Here is a 19,333-nt window from a genome sequence, read left to right on the forward strand (position 1 = left end):
CGTAGAGCCCAACGCACGTCCCGATGTAGAGGCCAACGCACGTCCCGACGTAGAGCTGAAAGTAAGCTAAATACCGACGTAGAGGCCAACGCACGTCCCGACGTAGAGGCCAACGCACGTCCCGACGTAGAACCCAACGCACGTCCCGACGTAGAGCCCAACGCACGTCCCGACGTAGAGCTGAAAGTAAGGTAAATCCCTACGTAGAGCCCAAAGCACGTCCCGACGTAGAGCCCAACGCACGTCCCGACGTAGAGCTGAAAGTTAGCTAACTACAGACGTAGAGCCCAACGCACGTCCCGACGTAGAGCCCAACGCACGTCCCGACGTAGAGCTGAAAGTTAGCTAACTACAGACGTAGAGCCCAACGCACGTCCCGACGTAGAACAGAAAGTTAGCTAACTACAGACGTAGAGCCCAACGCACGTCCCGACGTAGAGCCCAACGCACGTCCCGACGTAGAGCCCAACGCACGTCCCGACGTAGAGCTGAAAGTAAGCTAAATGCCGACGTAGAGCCCAACGCATGTCCCGAGGTAGAGCTGAAAGTAAGCTAAATCCCGATGTAGAGCCCAACGCACGTCCCGACGTAGAGCCCAACGCACGTCCCGACGTAGAGCTGAAAGTAAGCTAAATCCCGACGTAGAGCCCAACGCACGTCCCGACGTAGAGCTGAAAGTTAGCTAACTACAGACGTAGAGCCCAACGCGCGTCCCGACGTAGAGCTAAATGTTAGCTAACTACAGACGTAGAGCCCAACGCGCGTCCCGACGTAGAGCCCAACACGCGTCCCGACGTAGAGCCCAACGCGCGTCCCGACGTAGAGCCCAAAGCACGTCCCGACGTAGTGCCCAACGCACGTCCCGACGTGGAACTGAAAGTAAACTAAAGCCCGACGTAGAGCCCAACGCACGTCCCGACGTAGAGCCCAACGCACGTCCCGACGTAGAGCCCAGCGCACGTCCCGACGTAGTGCCCGACGCACGTCCCGACGTAGCGCCCAACGCACGTCCCGATGTAGAGCTGAAAGTTAGCTAACTACAGACGTAGAGCCCAACGCACGTCCCGACGTAGAGCTGAAAGTAAGCTAAATCCCAACGTAGAGCCCAACGCACGTCCCGACGTAGAGCCCAACGCACGTCCCGACGTAGCGCCCAACGCACGTCCCGACGTAGAGCTGAAAGTTAGCTAACTAAAGACGTAGAGCCCAACGCACGTCCCGACGTAGAGCTGAAAGTTAGCTAACTATAGACGCAGAGCCCAACGCACGTCCCGACGTAGAGCTGAAAGTTAGCTAACTACAGACGTAGAACCCAACGCACGTCCCGACGTAGAGCCCAACGTACGTCCAGACGTAGAGCTCAAAGTAAGCTAAATCCCAAAGTAGAGCCCAACGCACGTCCCGACGTAGAGCCCAACGCACGTCCCAACGTAGAGCCCAACGCACGTCCCGACGTAGAGCCCAACGCACGTCCCGACGTAGACCTGAAAGTAAGCTAAATCCCGACGTAGAGCCCAACGCACGTACCGACGTAGAGCCCAACGCACGTCCCGACGTAGAGCCCAACGCACGTCCCGACGTAGAGCTGAAAGTAAGCTAACTACAGACGTAGAGCCCAACGCACGTCCCGACGTAGAGCAGAAAGTTAGATAACTACAGAGGTAGAGCCCAACGCACGTCCCGACGTAGAACCCAACGCACGTCCCGACGTAGAGCCCAACGCACGTCCCGACGTAGAGCCCAACGCACGTCCCGACGTAGAGGCCAACGCACGTCCCGACGTAGAGCTGAAAGTAAGCTAAATCCCGACGTAGACCCCAACGCACGTCCCGACGTAGAGCTGAAAGTTAGCTAACTACAGACGTAGAGCCCAACGCGCGTCCCGACGTAGAGCTAAAAGTTAGCTAACTACAGACGTAGAGGCCAACGCGCGTCCCGACGTAGAGCCCAACACGCGTCCCGACGTAGAGCCCAACGCGCGTCCCGACGTAGAGCCCAACGCACGTCCCGACATAGACCTGAAAGTAAGCTAAATCCCGATGTAGAGCCCAACGCACGTCCCGACGTAGAGCCCAACGCACGTCCCGACGTAGAGCCCAACGCACGTCCCGACGTAGAGCTGAAAGTAAGCTAAATCCCGAGGTAGAGCCCAACGCACGTCCCGACGTAGAGCCCAACGCACGTCCCGACGTAGAGCCCAACGCACGTCCCGACGTACAGCTGAAAGTTAGCTAACTACAGACGTAGAGCCCAACGCGCGTCCCGACGTAGAGCCCAACGCGTGTCCCCACGTAGAGCCCAACGCACGTCCCGATGTAGAGGCCAACGCACGTCCCGATGTAGAGCTGAAATTAAGCTAAATACCGACGTAGAGGCCAACGCACGTCCCGACGTAGAGGCCAACGCACGTCCCGACGTAGCGCCCAACGCACGTCCCGACGTAGAGGCCAACGCACGTCCCGACGTAGAGCTGAAAGTAAGGTAAATCCCGACGTAGAGCCCAACGCACGTCCCGACGTAGAGCCCAACGCACGTCCCGACGTAGAGCTGAAAGTTAGCTAACTACAGACGTAGAGCCCAACGCACGTCCCGACGTAGAGCAGAAAGTTAGCTAACTACAGACGTAGAGCCCAACGCGCGTCCCGACGTAGAGCCCAACACGCGTCCCGACGTAGAGCCCAACGCGCGTCCCGACGTAGACCCCAACGCACGTCCCGACGTAGTGCCCAACGCACGTCCCGACGTGGAACTGAAAGTAAGCTAAATCCCGACGTAGAGCCCAACGCACGTCCCGACGTAGAGCCCAACGCACGTCCCGACGTAGAGCCCAGCGCACGTCCCGACGTAGTGCCCGACGCACGTCCCGACGTAGCGCCCGACGCACGTCCCGACGTAGAGCTCAAAGTTAGCTAACTACAGACGTAGAGCCCAACGCACGTCCCGACGTAGAGCCCAACGCACGTCCCGACGTAGAGCTGAAAGTAAGCTAAATCCCAACGTAGAGCCCAACGCACGTCCCGACGTAGAGCCCAACGCACGTCCCGACGTAGCGCCCAACGCACGTCCCGACGTAGAGCTGAAAGTTAGCTAACTACAGACGTAGAGCCCAACGCAAGTCCCGACGTAGAGCTGAAAGTTAGCTAACTACAGACGCAGAGCCCAACGCACGTCCCGACGTAGAGCTGAAAGTTAGCTAACTACAGACGTAGAACCCAACGCACGTCCCGACGTAGAGCCCAACGTACGTCCCGACATAGAGCTCAAAGTAAGCTAAATCCCAACGTAGAGCCCAACGCACGTCCCGACGTAGAGCCCAACGCACGTCCCGACGTAGACCTGAAAGTAAGCTAAATCCCGACGTAGAGCCCAACGCACGTCCCGACGTAGAGCCCAACGCACGTCCCGACGTAGAGCCCAACGCACGTCCCGACGTAGAGCTGAAAGTAAGCTAAATCCCGACGTAGAGCCCAACGCACGTCCCGACGTAGAGCCCAACGCACGTCCCGACGTAGAGCTGAAAGTTGGCTAACTACAGACGTAGAGCCCAACGCGCGTCCCGACGTAGAGCCCAACGCGTGTCCCGACGTAGAGCCCAACGCACGTCCCGATGTAGAGGCCAACGCACATCCCGACGTAGCGCCCAACGCACGTCTCGACGTAGAGGCCAACGCACGTCCCGACGTAGAGCTGAAAGTAAGGTAAATCCCTACGTAGAGCCCAACGCACGTCCCGACGTAGAGCCCAACGCACGTCCCGACGTAGAGCCCAACGCACGTCCCGACGTAGAGCTGAAAGTTAGCTAACTACAGACGAAGAGCCCAACGCGCGTCCCGACGTAGAGCTGAAAGTTAGCTAACTACAGACGTAGAGCCCAACGCGCGTCCCGACGTAGAGCCCAACGCGTGTCCCGACCTAGAGCCCAACGCACGTCCCGACGTAGAGGCCAACGCACGTCCCGACGTAGAGCTGAAAGTAAGCTAAATCCCGACGTAGAGCCCAACGCACGTCCCGACGTAGAGCTGAAAGTTAGCTAACTACAGACGTAGAGCCCAACGCGCGTCCCGACGTAGAGCTAAATGTTAGCTAACTACAGACGTAGAGCCCAACGCGCGTCCCGACGTAGAGCCCAACACGCGTCCCGACGTAGAGCCCAACGCGCGTCCCGACGTAGAGCCCAACGCACGTCCCGACGTAGTGCCCAACGCACGTCCCGACGTGGAACTGAAAGTAAGCTAAAGCCCGACGTAGAGCCCAACGCACGTCCCGACGTAGAGCCCAGCGCACGTCCCGACGTAGTGCCCGACGCACGTCGCGACGTAGCGCCCAACGCACGTCCCGACGTAGAGCTGAAAGTTAGCTAACTACAGACGTAGAGCCCAACGCACGTCCCGACGTAGAGCCCAACGCACGTCCCGACGTAGAGCTGAAAGTAAGCTAAATCCCAACGTAGAGCCCAACGCACGTCCCGACGTAGAGCCCAACGCACGTCCCGACGTAGCGCCCAACGCACGTCCCGACGTAGAGCTGAAAGTTAGCTAACTACAGACGTAGAGCCCAACGCACGTCCCGACGTAGAGCTGAAAGTTAGCTAACTACAGACGCAGAGCCCAACGCACGTCCCGACGTAGAGCTGAAAGTTAGCTAACTACAGACGTAGAACCCAACGCACGTCCCGACGTAGAGGCCAACGCACGTCCCGACGTAGAGCTGAAAGTAAGCTAAATCCCGACGTAGAGGCCAACGCACGTCCCGACGTAGAGCCCAAAGCACGTCCCGACGTACAGCTTAACGCACGTCCCGACGTAGCGCCCAACGCACGTCCCGACGTAGAGGCCAACGCACGTCCCGACGTAGAGCTGAAAGTTAGCTAACTATAGACGCAGAGCCCAACGCACGTCCCGACGTAGAGCTGAAAGTTAGCTAACTACAGACGTAGAACGCAACGCACGTCCCGACGTAGAGCCCAACGTACGTCCAGACGTAGAGCTCAAAGTAAGCTAAATCCCAAAGTAGAGCCCAACGCACGTCCCGACGTAGAGCCCAACGCACGTCCCAACGTAGAGCCCAACGCACGTCCCGACGTAGAGCCCAACGCACGTCCCGACGTAGACCTGAAAGTAAGCTAAATCCCGACGTAGAGCCCAACGCACGTACCGACGTAGAGCCCAACGCACGTCCCGACGTAGAGCCCAACGCACGTCCCGACGTAGAGCTGAAAGTAAGCTAAATCCCGACGTAGAGCCCAACGCACGTCCCGACGTAGAGCCCAACGCACGTCTCGACATAGAGCCCAACGCACGTCCCGACGTAGAGCTGAAAGTTGGCTAACTACAGACGTAGAGCCCAACGCACGTCCCGACGTAGAGTCCAACGCACGTCCCGACGTAGAGCCCAACGCACGTCCCGACGTAGAGCTGAAAGTTAGCTAACTACAGACGAAGAGCCCAACGCGCGTCCCGACGTAGAGCTGAAAGTTAGCTAACTACAGACGTAGAGCCCAACGCGCGTCCCGACGTAGAGCCCAACGCGTGTCCCGACGTAGAGCCCAACGCACGTCCCGACGTAGAGGCCAACGCACGTCCCGACGTAGAGCTGAAAGTAAGCTAAATCCCGACGTAGAGGCCAACGCACGTCCCGACGTAGAGGCCAACGCACGTCCCGACGTAGAGCCCAACGCACGTCCCGACGTAGCGCCCAAAGCATGTCCCGACGTAGAGGCCAACGCACGTCCCGACGTAGAGCTGAAAGTAAGCTAAATCCCGATGTAGAGCCCAACGCACGTCCCGACGTAGAGCCCAACGCACGTCCCGACGTAGAGCTGAAAGTTAGCTAACTACAGACGTAGAGCCCAACGCACGTCCCGACGTAGAGCAGAAAGTTAGATAACTACAGAGGTAGAGCCCAACGCACGTCCCGACGTAGAACCCAACGCACGTCCCGACGTAGAGCCCAACGCACGTCCCGACGTAGAGCCCAACGCACGTCCCGACGTAGAGGCCAACGCACGTCCCGACGTAGAGCTGAAAGTAAGCTAAATGCCGACGTAGAGGCCAACGCACGTCCCGACGTAGAGCTGAAAGTAAGCTAAATCCCGACGTAGACCCCAACGCACGTCCCGACGTAGAGCTGAAAGTTAGATAACTACAGACGTAGAGCCCAACGCGCGTCCCGACGTAGAGCTAAAAGTTAGCTAACTACAGACGTAGAGGCCAACGCGCGTCCCGACGTAGAGCCCAACACGCGTCCCGACGTAGAGCCCAACGCGCGTCCCGACGTAGAGCCCAACGCACGTCCCGACATAGACCTGAAAGTAAGCTAAATCCCGATGTAGAGCCCAACGCACGTCCCGACGTAGAGCCCAACGCACGTCCCGACGTAGAGCCCAACGCACGTCCCGACGTAGAGCTGAAAGTAAGCTAAATCCCGAGGTAGAGCCCAACGCACGTCCCGACGTAGAGCCCAACGCACGTCCCGACGTAGAGCCCAACGCACGTCCCGACGTACAGCTGAAAGTTAGCTAACTACAGACGTAGAGCCCAACGCGCGTCCCGACGTAGAGCCCAACGCGTGTCCCCACGTAGAGCCCAACGCACGTCCCGATGTAGAGGCCAACGCACGTCCCGATGTAGAGCTGAAATTAAGCTAAATACCGACGTAGAGGCCAACGCACGTCCCGACGTAGAGGCCAACGCACGTCCCGACGTAGAGCTTGAAGTAAGCTAAATCCCGACGTAGAGCCCAACGCACGTCCCGACGTAGAGCCCAACGGACGTCCCGACGTAGAGCTGAAAGTTAGCTAACTACAGACGAAGAGCCCAACGCGCGTCCCGACGTAGACCTGAAAGTTAGCTAACTACAGACGTAGAGCCCAACGCGCATCCCGACGTAGAGCCCAACGCGTGTCCCAACGTAGAGCCCAACGCACGTCCCGACGTAGAGGCCAACGCATGTCCCGACGTAGAGCTGAAAGTAAGCTAAATCCCGACGTAGAGGCCAACGCACTTCCCGACGTAGAGGCCAACGCATGTCCCGACGTAGCGCCCAACGCACGTCCCGACGTAGAGGCCAACGCACGTCCCGACGTAGAGCTGAAAGTAAGCTAAATCCCGACGTAGAGCCCAACGCACGTCCCGACGTAGAGCCCAACGCACGTCCCGAAGTAGAGCCCAACGCACGTCCTGACGTAGACCTGAAAGTAAGCTAAATCCCGACGTAGAGCCCAACGCACGTCCCGACGTAGTGCCCAACGCACGTCCCGACGTAGAGCCCAACGCACGTCCCGACGTAGAGCTGAAAGTAAGCTAAATCCCGACGTAGAGCCCAACGCACGTCCCGACGTAGAGCCCAACGCACGTCCCGACGTAGAGCCCAACGCACGTCCCGACGTAGAACTGAAAGTAAGCTAAATCCCGATGTAGAGCCCAACGCATGTCCCGACGTAGACCCCAACGCACATCCCGACGTAGAGCCCAATGCACGTCCCGACGTAGAGCTGAAAGTAAGCTGAATCCCGACGTAGAGCCCAACGCACGTCCCGACGTAGAGCCCAACGCACGTCCCGACGTAGAGCCCAAAGCACGTCCCGACGTAGAGCCCAACGCACGTCCCGACGTAGAGCTGAAAGTTAGCTAACTACAGACGAAGAGCCCAACGCGCGTCCCGACGTAGAGCCCAACGCGTGTCCCGACGCAGAGCCCAAAGCACGTCCCGACGTAGAGGCCAACGCACGTCCCGACGTAGAGCTGAAAGTAAGCTAAATCCCGACGTAGAGGCCAACGCACGTCCCGACGTAGAGGCCAACGCACGTCCCGACGTAGCGCCCAACGCATGTCCCGACGTAGAGGCCAACGCACGTCCCGACGTAGAGCTGAAAGTAAGCTAAATCCCGACGTAGAGCCCAACGCACGTCCCGACGTAGAGCCCAACGCACGTCCCGACGTACAGCCCAACGCACGTCCCGACGTAGAGCTGAAAGTTAGCTAACTACATACGTAGAGCCCAACGCACGTCCCGACGTAGAGCAGAAAGTTAGCTAACTACAGACGTACAGCCCAACGCACGTCCCGACGTAGAACCCAACGCACGTCCCGACGTAGAGCCCAATGCACGTCCCGACGTAGAGCTGAAACTAAGCTAAATGCCGACGTAGAGGCCAATGCACGTCCCGACGTAGAGCTGAAAGTAAGCTAAATCCCGACGTAGAGCCCAACGCACGTCCCGACGTAGAGCCCAACACACATCTCGACATAGAGCCCAACGCACATCCCGACGTAGAGCTGAAAGTAAGCTAAATTCCGACGTAGCGCCCAACGCACGTCCCGAAGTAGCGCCCAACGCACGTCCCGACGTAGCGCCCAACGCACGTCCCGACGTAGAGCCCAACGCACGTCCCGACGTAGAGCTGAAAGTAAGCTAAATCCCGACGTAGAGCCCAACGCACGTCCCGACGTAGAGCCCAACGCACGTCCCGACGTAGAGCTGAAAGTTAGCTAACTACAGACGAAGAGCCCAACGCGCGTACCGACGTAGAGCTGAAAGTTAGCTAACTACAGACGTAGAGCCCAACGCGCGTCCCGACGTAGAGCCCAACGCGTGTCCCGACGTAGAGCCCAACGCACGTCCCGACGTAGAGGCCAACGCACGTCCCGACGTAGAGCTGAAAGTAAGCTAACTCCCGACGTAGAGCCCAACGCACGTCCCGACGTAGAGGCCAACGCACGTCCCGACGTAGCGCCCAACGAACGTCCCGACGTAGAGGCCAACGCACGTCCCGACGTAGAGCTGAAAGTAAGCTAAATCCCGACGTAGAGCCCAACGCACGTCCCAACGTAGAGCCCAACGCACGTCCCGACGTACAGCCCAACGCACGTCCCGACGTAGAGCTGAAAGTTAGCTAACTACAGACGTAGAGCCCAACGCACGTCCCGACGTAGAGCAGAAAGTTAGCTAACTACAGACGTAGAGCCCAACGCAGGTCCCGACGTAGAACCCAACGCACGTCCCGACGTAGAGCCCAACGCACCTCCCGACGTAGAGCCCAACGCACCTCCCGACGTAGAGCCCAACGCACGTCCCGACGTAGAGCTGAAAGTAAGCTAAATGCCGACGTAGAGGCCAATGCACGTCCCGACGTAGAGCTGAAAGTAAGCTAAATCCCGACGTAGAGCCCAACGCACGTCCCGACGTAGAGCCCAACGCACGTCTCGACGTAGAGCTGAAAGTAAGCTAAATCCCGACGTAGAGCCCAACGCACGTCCCGACGTAGAGCCCAACGCACGTCCCGACGTAGAGCCCAACGCACGTCCCGACGTAGAGCTGAAAATTAGCTGACTACAGACGTAGAGCCCAACGCACGTCCCGACGTAGAGCCCAACGCACGTCCCGACGTAGAGCTGAAAGTTAGCTAACTTCAGACGTAGAGCCCAACGCACGTCCCGACGTAGAGCCCAACGCACGTCCCGACGTAGAGCCCAACGCACGTCCCGACGTAGACCAGAAAAATAAGCTAAATCCCGACGTAGAGCCCAACGCACGTCCCGACGTAGAGCCCAACGCACGTCCCGACGTAGAGCCCAACGCACGTCCCGACGTAGACCTGAAAGTAAGCTAAATCCCGACGTAGAGCCCAACGCACGTCCCGACGTAGACCCCAACGCACGTCCCGACGTAGAGCCCAACGCACGTCCCGACGTAGAGCTTGAAGTAAGCTAAATCCCGACGTAGAGCCCAACGCACGTCCCGACGTAGAGCCCAACGGACGTCCCGACGTAGAGCTGAAAGTTAGCTAACTACAGACGAAGAGCCCAACGCGCGTCCCGACGTAGACCTGAAAGTTAGCTAACTACAGACGTAGAGCCCAACGCGCATCCCGACGTAGAGCCCAACGCGTGTCCCAACGTAGACCCCAACGCACGTCCCGACGTAGAGGCCAACGCATGTCCCGACGTAGAGCTGAAAGTAAGCTAAATCCCGACGTAGAGGCCAACGCACTTCCCGACGTAGAGGCCAACGCACGTCCCGACGTAGCGCCCAACGCACGTCCCGACGTAGAGGCCAACGCACGTCCCGACGTAGAGCTGAAAGTAAGCTAAATCCCGACGTAGAGCCCAACGCACGTCCCGACGTAGAGCCCAACGCACGTCCCGACGTAGAGCTGAAAGTAAGCTAAATCCCAACGTAGAGCCCAACGCACGTCCCGACGTAGAGCCCAACGCACGTCCCGAAGTAGAGCCCAACGCACGTCCTGACGTAGACCTGAAAGTAAGCTAAATCCCGACGTAGAGCCCAACGCACGTCCCGACGTAGTGCCCAACGCACGTCCCGACGTAGAGCCCAACGCACGTCCCGACGTAGAGCTGAAAGTAAGCTAAATCCCGACGTAGAGCCCAACGCACGTCCCGACGTAGAGCCCAACGCACGTCCCGACGTAGAACTGAAAGTAAGCTAAATCCCGACGTAGAGCCCAACGCATGTCCCGACGTAGACCCCAACGCACATCCCGACGTAGAGCCCAATGCACGTCCCGACGTAGAGCTGAAAGTAAGCTAAATCCCGACGTAGAGCCCAACGCACGTCCCGACGTAGAGCCCAACGCACGTCCCGACGTAGAGCCCAAAGCACGTCCCGACGTAGAGCCCAACGCACGTCCCGACGTAGAGCTGAAAGTTAGCTAACTACAGACGAAGAGCCCAACGCGCGTCCCGACGTAGAGCCCAACGCGTGTCCCGACGCAGAGCCCAACGCACGTCCCGACGTAGAGGCCAACGCACGTCCCGACGTAGAGCTGAAAGTAAGCTAAATCCCGACGTAGAGGCCAACGCACGTCCCGACGTAGAGGCCAACGCACGTCCCGACGTAGCGCCCAACGCACGTCCCGACGTAGAGGCCAACGCACGTCCCGACGTAGAGCTGAAAGTAAGCTAACTACAGACGTACAGCCCAACGCACGTCCCGACGTAGAACCCAACGCACGTCCCGACGTAGAGCCCAATGCACGTCCCGACGTAGAGCTGAAAGTAAGCTAAATGCCGACGTAGAGGCCAATGCACGTCCCGACGTAGAGCTGAAAGTAAGCTAAATCCCGACGTAGAGCCCAACGCACGTCCCGACGTAGAGCCCAACGCACGTCCCGACGTAGAGCTGTAAGTTAGCCAACTACAGACGTAGAGCCCAACGCACGTCCCGACGTAGAGCTGAAAGTTAGCTAACTTCAGACGTAGAGCCCAACGCACATCCCGACGTAGAGCCCAACGCACGTCCCGACGTAGAGCTGTAAGTTAGCTAACTACAGACGTAGAGCCCAACGCACGTCCCGACGTAGAGCCCAACGCACGTCCCGACGTAGAGCCCAACGCACGTCCCGACGTAGAGCCCAACGCACGTCCCGACGTAGAGCTGAAATTAAACTAAATCCCGACGTAGAGCCCAACGCACGTCCCGACGTAGAGCTGAAAGTAAGCTAAATCCCGACGTAGAGGCCAACGCACGTCCCGACGTAGAGGCCAACGCACGTCCCGACGTAGAGCTGAAAGTAAGCTAAATCCCGACGTAGAGGCCAACGCACGTCCCGACGTAGAGGCCAACGCACGTCCCGACGTAGAGCTGAAAGTAAGCTAAATCCCGACGTAGAGCCCAACGCACGTCCCGACGTAGAGCCCAACGCACGTCCCGACATAGAGCCCAACACACATCCCGACATAGAGCCCAACGCACATCCCGACATAGCGCCCAACGCACGTCCCGACGTAGAGCCCAACGCACGTCCCGACGTAGAACTGAAAGTAAGCTAAATCCCGACGTAGAGCCCAACGCATGTCCCGACGTAGAGGCCAACGCACGTCCCGACGTAGAGGCCAACGCACGTCCCGACGTAGAGCTGAAAGTAAGCTAAATTCCGACGTAGCGCCCAACGCACGTCCCGAAGTAGCGCCCAACGCACGTCCCGACGTAGCGCCCAACGCACGTCCCGACGTAGAGCCCAACGCACGTCCCGACGTAGAACTGAAAGTAAGCTAAATCCCGACGTAGAGCCCAACGCATGTCCCGACGTAGAGGCCAACGCACGTCCCGACGTAGAGGCCAACGCACGTCCCGACGTAGAGCTGAAAGTAAGCTAAATCCCGACGTAGAGCCCAACGCACGTCCCGACGTAGAGCCCAACGCACGTCCCGACGTAGAGCCCAACGCACGTTCCGACGTAGCGCCCAACGCACGTCTTGACGTAGAGCTGAAAGTTAGCTAACTACAGATGTAGAGCCCAACGCACGTCCCGACGTAGAGCTGAAAGTTAGCTAACTACAGACGTAGAGCCCAACGCACGTCCCGACATAGAGCCCAAGGCACGTCCCGACGTAGAGCCCAACGCACGTCCCGACGTAGACCTGAAAAGTAAGCTAAATCCCGACGTAGAGCCCAACGCACGTCCCGACGTAGAGCCCAACGCACGTCCCGACGTAGACCTGAAAGTAAGCTAAATCCCGACGTAGAGCCCAACGCACGTCCGGACGTAGACCCCAACGCACGTCCCGACGTAGAGCCCAACGCACGTCCCGACGTAGAGCTTAAAGTAAGCTAAATCCGACGTAGAGCCCAACGCACGTCCCGACGTAGAGCCCAACGCACGTCCCGACGTAGAGCTGAAAGTTAGCAAACTACAGACGTAGAGCCCAACGCACGTCCCGACGTAGAGCCCAACGCACGTCCCGACGTAGAGCTGAAAGTTAGCAAACTACAGACGTAGAGCCCAACGCACGTCCCGACGTAGAACCCAACGCACGTCCCGACGTAGAGCCCAACGCACGTCCCGACGTAGAGCCCAACGCACGTCCCGACGTAGAGCTGAAAGTAAGCTAAATGCCGACGTAGAGGCCAACGCACGTCCCGACGTAGAGCTGAAAGTAAGCTAAATCCCGACGTAGAGCCCAACGCACGTCCCGACGTAGAGCCCAACGCACGTCCCGACGTAGAGCTGAAAGTAAGCTAAATCCCGACGTAGAGCCCAACGCACGTCCCGACGTAGAGCCCAACGCACGTCCCGACGTAGAGCTGAAAGTTAGCTAACTACAGACGTAGAGCCCAACGCACGTCCCGACGTAGACCCCAACGCACGTCCCGACGTAGAGCCCAACGCACGTCCCGACGTAGACCTGAAAGTAAGCTAAATCCCGACGTAGAGGCCAACGCACGTCCCGACGTAGAGGCCAACGCACGTCCCGACGTAGAGGATAACGCACGTCCCGACGTAGAGCTGAAACTTAGCTAACTACAGACGAAGAGCCCAACGCGGGTCCCGACGTAGAGCTGAAAGTTAGCTAACTACAGACGTAGAGCCCAACGCGCGTCCCGACGTAGAGCCCAACGCGTGTCCCGACGTAGAGCCCAACGCACGTCCCGACGTAGAGGCCAACGCATGTCCCGACGTAGAGCTGAAAGTAAGCTAAATCCCGACGTAGAGGCCAACGCACGTCCCGACGTAGAGGCCAACGCACGTCCCGACGTAACGCCAAACGCACGTCCCGACGTAGAGGCCAACGCACGTCCCGACGTAGAGCTGAAAGTAAGCTAAATCCCGACGTAGAGCCCAACGCACGTCCCGACGTAGAGCCCAACGCACGTCCCGACGTAGAGCTGAAAGTAAGCTAAATCCCAACGTAGAGCCCAACGCACGTCCCGACGTAGTGCCCAACGCACGTCCCGACGTAGAGCCCAACGCACGTCCCGACGTAGAGCTGAAAGTAAGCTAAATCCCGACGTAGAGCCCAACGCACGTCCCGACGTAGAGCCCAACGCACGTCCCGACGTAGAGCCCAACGCACGTCCCGACGTAGACCTGAAAGTAAGCTAAATCCCGACGTAGAGCCCAACGCACGTCCCGACGTAGCGCCCAACGCACGTCCCGACGTAGAGGCCAACGCACGTCCCGACGTAGAGCTGAAAGTAAGCTAAATCCCGACGTAGACGCCAACGCACGTCCCGACGTAGAGGCCAACGCACGTCCCGACGTAGAGCTGAAAGTAAGATAAATCCCAACGTAGAGCCCAACGCACGTCCCGACGTAGAGCCCAACGCACGTCCCGAAGTAGAGCCCAACGCACGTCCCGACGTAGTGCCCAACGCACGTCCCGACGTAGAGCCCAACGCATGTCCCGACGTAGAGCTGAAAGTAAGCTAAATCCCGACGTAGAGCCCAACGCACGTCCCGACGTAGAGCCCAACGCACGTCCCAACGTAGACCTGAAAGTAAGCTAAATCCCGACGTAGAGCCCAACGCACGTCTCGACGTAGAGCCCAACGCACGTCCCGACGTAGAGCTGAAAGTTAGCTAAGTACAGACGTAGAGCCCAACGCACGTCCCGACGTAGAGCTGAAAGTTAGCTAACTACAGACGTAGAGCCCAACGCGCGTCCCGACGTAGAGCCCAACGCGTGTCCCGACGTAGAGCCCAACGCACGTCCCGACGTAGAGGCCAACGCACGTCCTGACGTTGAGCTGAAAGTAAGCTAAATCACGACGTAGAGGCCAACGCACGTCCCGACGTAGAGGCCAACGCACGTCCCGACGTAGCGCCCAACGCACGTCCCGACGTAGAGGCCAACGCACGTCCCGACGTAGAGCTGAAATTAAGCTAAATCCCGACGTAGAGCCCAACGCACGTCCCAACGTAGAGCCCAACGCACGTCCCGACGTACAGCCCAACGCACGTCCCGACGTAGAGCTGAAAGTTAGCTAACTACAGACGTAGAGCCCAACGCACGTCCCGACGTAGAGCTGAAAGTTAGCTAACTACAGACGTAGAGCCCAACGCAGGTCCCGACGTAGAACCCAACGCACGTCCCGAAGTAGAGCCCAACGCACCTCCCGACGTAGAGCCCAACGCACCTCCCGACGTAGAGCCCAACGCACGTCCCGACGTAGAGCTGAAAGTAAGCTAAATGCCGACGTAGAGGCCAATGCACGTCCCGACGTAGAGCTGAAAGTAAGCTGAATCCCGACGTAGAGCCCAACGCACGTCCCGACGTAGAGCCCAACGCACGTCCCGACGTAGAGCTGAAAGTAAGCTAAATCCCGACGTAGAGCCCAACGCACGTCCCGACGTAGAGCCCAACGCACGTCCCGACGTAGAGCCCAACGCACGTCCCGACGTAGAGCTGAAAATTAGCTGACTACAGACGTAGAGCCCAACGCACGTCCCGACGTAGAGCTGAAAGTTAGCTAACTTCAGACGTAGAGCCCAACACACGTCCCGACGTAGAGCCCAACGCACGTCCCGACGTAGAGCCCAACGCACGTCCCGACGTAGACCTGAAAAGTAAGCTAAATCCCGACGTAGAGCCCAACGCACGTCCCGACGTAGAGCCCAACGCACGTCCCGACGTAGACCTGAAAGTAAGCTAAATCCCGACGTAGAGCCCAACGCACGTCCCGACGTAGACCCCAACGCACGTCCCGACGTAGAGCCCAACGCACGTCCCGACGTAGGTCTTAAAGTAAGCTAAATCCCGACGTAGAGCCCAACGCACGTCCCGACGTAGAGCCCAACGCACGTCCCGACGTAGAGCCCAACGGACGTCCCGACGTAGAGCTCAAAGTAAGATAAATCCCGACGTAGAGGCCAACGCACGTCCCGACGTAGAGGCCAACGCACGTCCCGATGTAGAGCTGTAAGTAAGCTAAATCCCGACGTAGAGGCCAACGCACGTCCCGACGTAGAGACCAACGCACGTCCCGACGTAGAGCTGAAAGTAAGCTAAATCCCGACGTAGAGCCCAACGCACGTCCCAACGTAGAGCCCAACGCACGTCCCGACGTAGAGCCCAACGCACGTCCCGACGTAGAGCTGAAAGTAAGCTAAATCCCGACATAGCGCCCAACACATGTCCCGAAGTAGCGCCCAACGCACGTCCCGACGTAGCGCCCAACGCACGTCCCGACGTAGCGTCCAACGCACGTCCCGACGTAGAGCTGAAAGTAAGCTAAATCCCGACGTAGAGGCCAACGCACGTCCCGACGTAGAGGCCAACGCACGTCCCGACGTAGAGCTGAAAGTAAGCTAAATCCCGACGTAGAGCCCAACGCACGTCCCGACGTAGAGCTGAAACTTAGCTAACTGCAGACGAAGAGCCCAACGCGCGTCCCGACGTAGAGCTGAAAGTTAGCTAACTACAGACGTAGAGCCCAACGCGCGTCCCGACGTAGAGCCCAACGCGTGTCCCGACGTAGAGCCCAACGCACGTCCCGACGTAGAGGCCAACGCATGTCCCGACGTAGAGCTGAAAGTAAGCTAAATCCCGACGTAGAGGCCAACGCACGTCCCGACGTAGAGGCCAACGCACGTCCCGACGTAGCGCCCAACGCATGTCCCGACGTAGAGGCCAACGCACGTCCCGACGTAGAGCTGAAAGTAAGCTAAATCCCGACGTAGAGCCCAACGCACGTCCCGACGTAGACTCCAACGCACGTCCCGACGTAGAGCTGAAAGTAAGCTAAATGCCGACGTAGAGGCCAATGCACGTCCCGACGTAGAGCTGAAAGTAAGCTGAATCCCGACGTAGAGCCCAACGCACGTCCCGACGTAGAGCCCAACGCACGTCCCGACGTAGAGCTGAAAGTAAGCTAAATCCCGACGTAGAGCCCAACGCACGTCCCGACGTAGAGCCCAACGCACGTCCCGACGTAGAGCCCAACGCACGTCCCGACGTAGAGCTGAAAATTAGCTGACTACAGACGTAGAGCCCAACGCACGTCCCGACGTAGAGCTGAAAGTTAGCTAACTTCAGACGTAGAGCCCAACACACGTCCCGACGTAGAGCCCAACGCACGTCCCGACGTAGAGCCCAACGCACGTCCCGACGTAGACCTGAAAAGTAAGCTAAATCCCGACGTAGAGCCCAACGCACGTCCCGACGTAGAGCCCAACGCACGTCCCGACGTAGACCTGAAAGTAAGCTAAATCCCGACGTAGAGCCCAACGCACGTCCCGACGTAGACCCCAACGCACGTCCCGACGTAGAGCCCAACGCACGTCCCGACGTAGGTCTTAAAGTAAGCTAAATCCCGACGTAGAGCCCAACGCACGTCCCGACGTAGAGCCCAACGCACGTCCCGACGTAGAGCCCAACGGACGTCCCGACGTAGAGCTGAAAGTAAGATAAATCCCGACGTAGAGGCCAACGCACGTCCCGACGTAGAGGCCAACGCACGTCCCGATGTAGAGCTGAAAGTAAGATAAATCCCGACGTAGAGGCCAACGCACGTCCCGACGTAGAGACCAACGCACGTCCCGACGTAGAGCTGAAAGTAAGCTAAATCCCGACATAGCGCCCAACGCACGTCCCGACGTAGAGCCCAACGCACGTCCCGACGTAGAGCCCAACGCACGTCCCGACGTAGCGTCCAACGCACGTCCCGACGTAGAGCTGAAAGTAAGCTAAATCCCGACGTAGAGGCCAACGCACGTCCCGACGTAGAGGCCAACGCACGTCCCGACGTAGAGCTGAAAGTAAGCTAAATCCCGACGTAGAGCCCAACGCACGTCCCGACGTAGAGCTGAAACTTAGCTAACTACAGACGAAGAGCCCAACGCGCGTCCCGACGTAGAGCTGAAAGTTAGCTAACTACAGACGTAGAGCCCAACGCGCGTCCCGACGTAGAGCCCAACGCGTGTCCCGACGTAGAGCCCAACGCACGTCCCGACGTAGAGGCCAAAGCATGTCCCGACGTAGAGCTGAAAGTAAGCTAAATCCCGACGTAGAGGCCAACGCACGTCCCGACGTAGAGGCCAACGCACGTCCCGACGTAGCGCCCAACGCATGTCCCGACGTAGAGGCCAACGCACGTCCCGACGTAGAGCTGAAAGTAAGCTAAATCCCGACGTAGAGCCCAACGCACGTCCCGACGTAGACTCCAACGCACGTCCCGACGTAGAGCTGAAAGTAAGCTAAATCCCAACGTAGAGCCCAACGCACGTCCCGACGTAGAGCCCAACGCACGTCCCGAAGTAGAGCCCAACGCACGTCCCGACGTGGACCTGAAAGTAAGCTAAATCCCGAAGTAGAGCCCAACGCACGTCCCGACGTAGTGCCCAACGCACGTCCCGACGTAGAGCCCAACGCACGTCCCCACGTAGACCTGAAAGTAAGCTAAATCCCGACGTAGAGCCCAACGCACGTCCCGACGTAGCGCCCAACGCACGTCCCGATGTAGAGGCCAACGCACGTCCCGACGTAGAGCTGAAAGTAAGCTAAATCCCGACGTAGAGGCCAACGCACGTCCCGACGTAGAGGCCAACGCACGTCCCGACGTAGAGCTGAAGATAAGCTAAATCCCGACATAGAGCCCAACGCACGTCCCGACGTAGAGCCCAACGCACGTCCCGAAGTAGAGCCCAACGCACGTCCCGACGTAGAGCTGAAAGTAAGCTAAATCCCGACGTAGAGCCCAACGCACGTCCCGACGTAGAGCCCAACGCACGTCCCGACGTAGAGCCCAACGCACGTCCCGACGTAGACCTGAAAGTAAGCTAAATCCCGACGTAGAGCCCAACGCACGTCCCGACGTAGCGCACAACGCACGTCCCGACGTAGAGGCCAACGCACGTCCCGACGTAGAGCTGAAAGTAAGCTAAATCCCGACGTAGAGGCCAACGCATGTCCCGACGTAGAGCCCAACGCACGTCCCGACGTAGAGCTGAAAGTAAGCTAAATCCCAACGTAGAGCCCAACGCACGTCCCGACGTAGAGCCCAACGCACGTCCCGAAGTAGAGCCCAACGCACGTCCCGACGTAGACCTGAAAGTAAGCTAAATTCCGAAGTAGAGCCCAACGCACGTCCCGACGTAGTGCCCAACGCACGTCCCGACGTAGAGCCCAACGCACGTCCCGACGTAGAGCTGAAAGTAAGCTAAATCCCAACGTAGAGCCCAACGCACGTCCCGACGTAGAGCCCAACGCACGTCCCGACGTAGAGCCCAACGCACGTCCCGACGTAGACCTGAAAGTAAGCTAAATCCCGACGTAGAGCCCAACGCACGTCCCGACGTAGAGGCCAACGCACGTCCCAACGTAGCGCCCAACGCACGTCCCGACGTAGAGGCCAACGCACGTCCCGACGTAGAGCTGAAAGTAAGCTAAATCCCGACGTAGAGCCCAACGCACGTCCCGACGTAGAGCCCAACGCACGTCCCGACGTAGAGCCCAACGCACGTCCCGACGTAGAGCTGAAAGTTAGCTAACTACAGACGTAGAGCCCAACGCACGTCCCGACGTAGAGCAGAAAGTTAGCTAACTACAGACGTAGAGCCCAACGCAGGTCCCGACGTAGAACCCAACGCACGTCC

This window comes from Leptosomus discolor, unplaced genomic scaffold, assembly GCF_034619465.1.
Source record: "Leptosomus discolor isolate bLepDis1 unplaced genomic scaffold, bLepDis1.hap2 HAP2_SCAFFOLD_29, whole genome shotgun sequence".
NCBI classification, from domain to species: domain Eukaryota; kingdom Metazoa; phylum Chordata; class Aves; order Leptosomiformes; family Leptosomidae; genus Leptosomus; species Leptosomus discolor.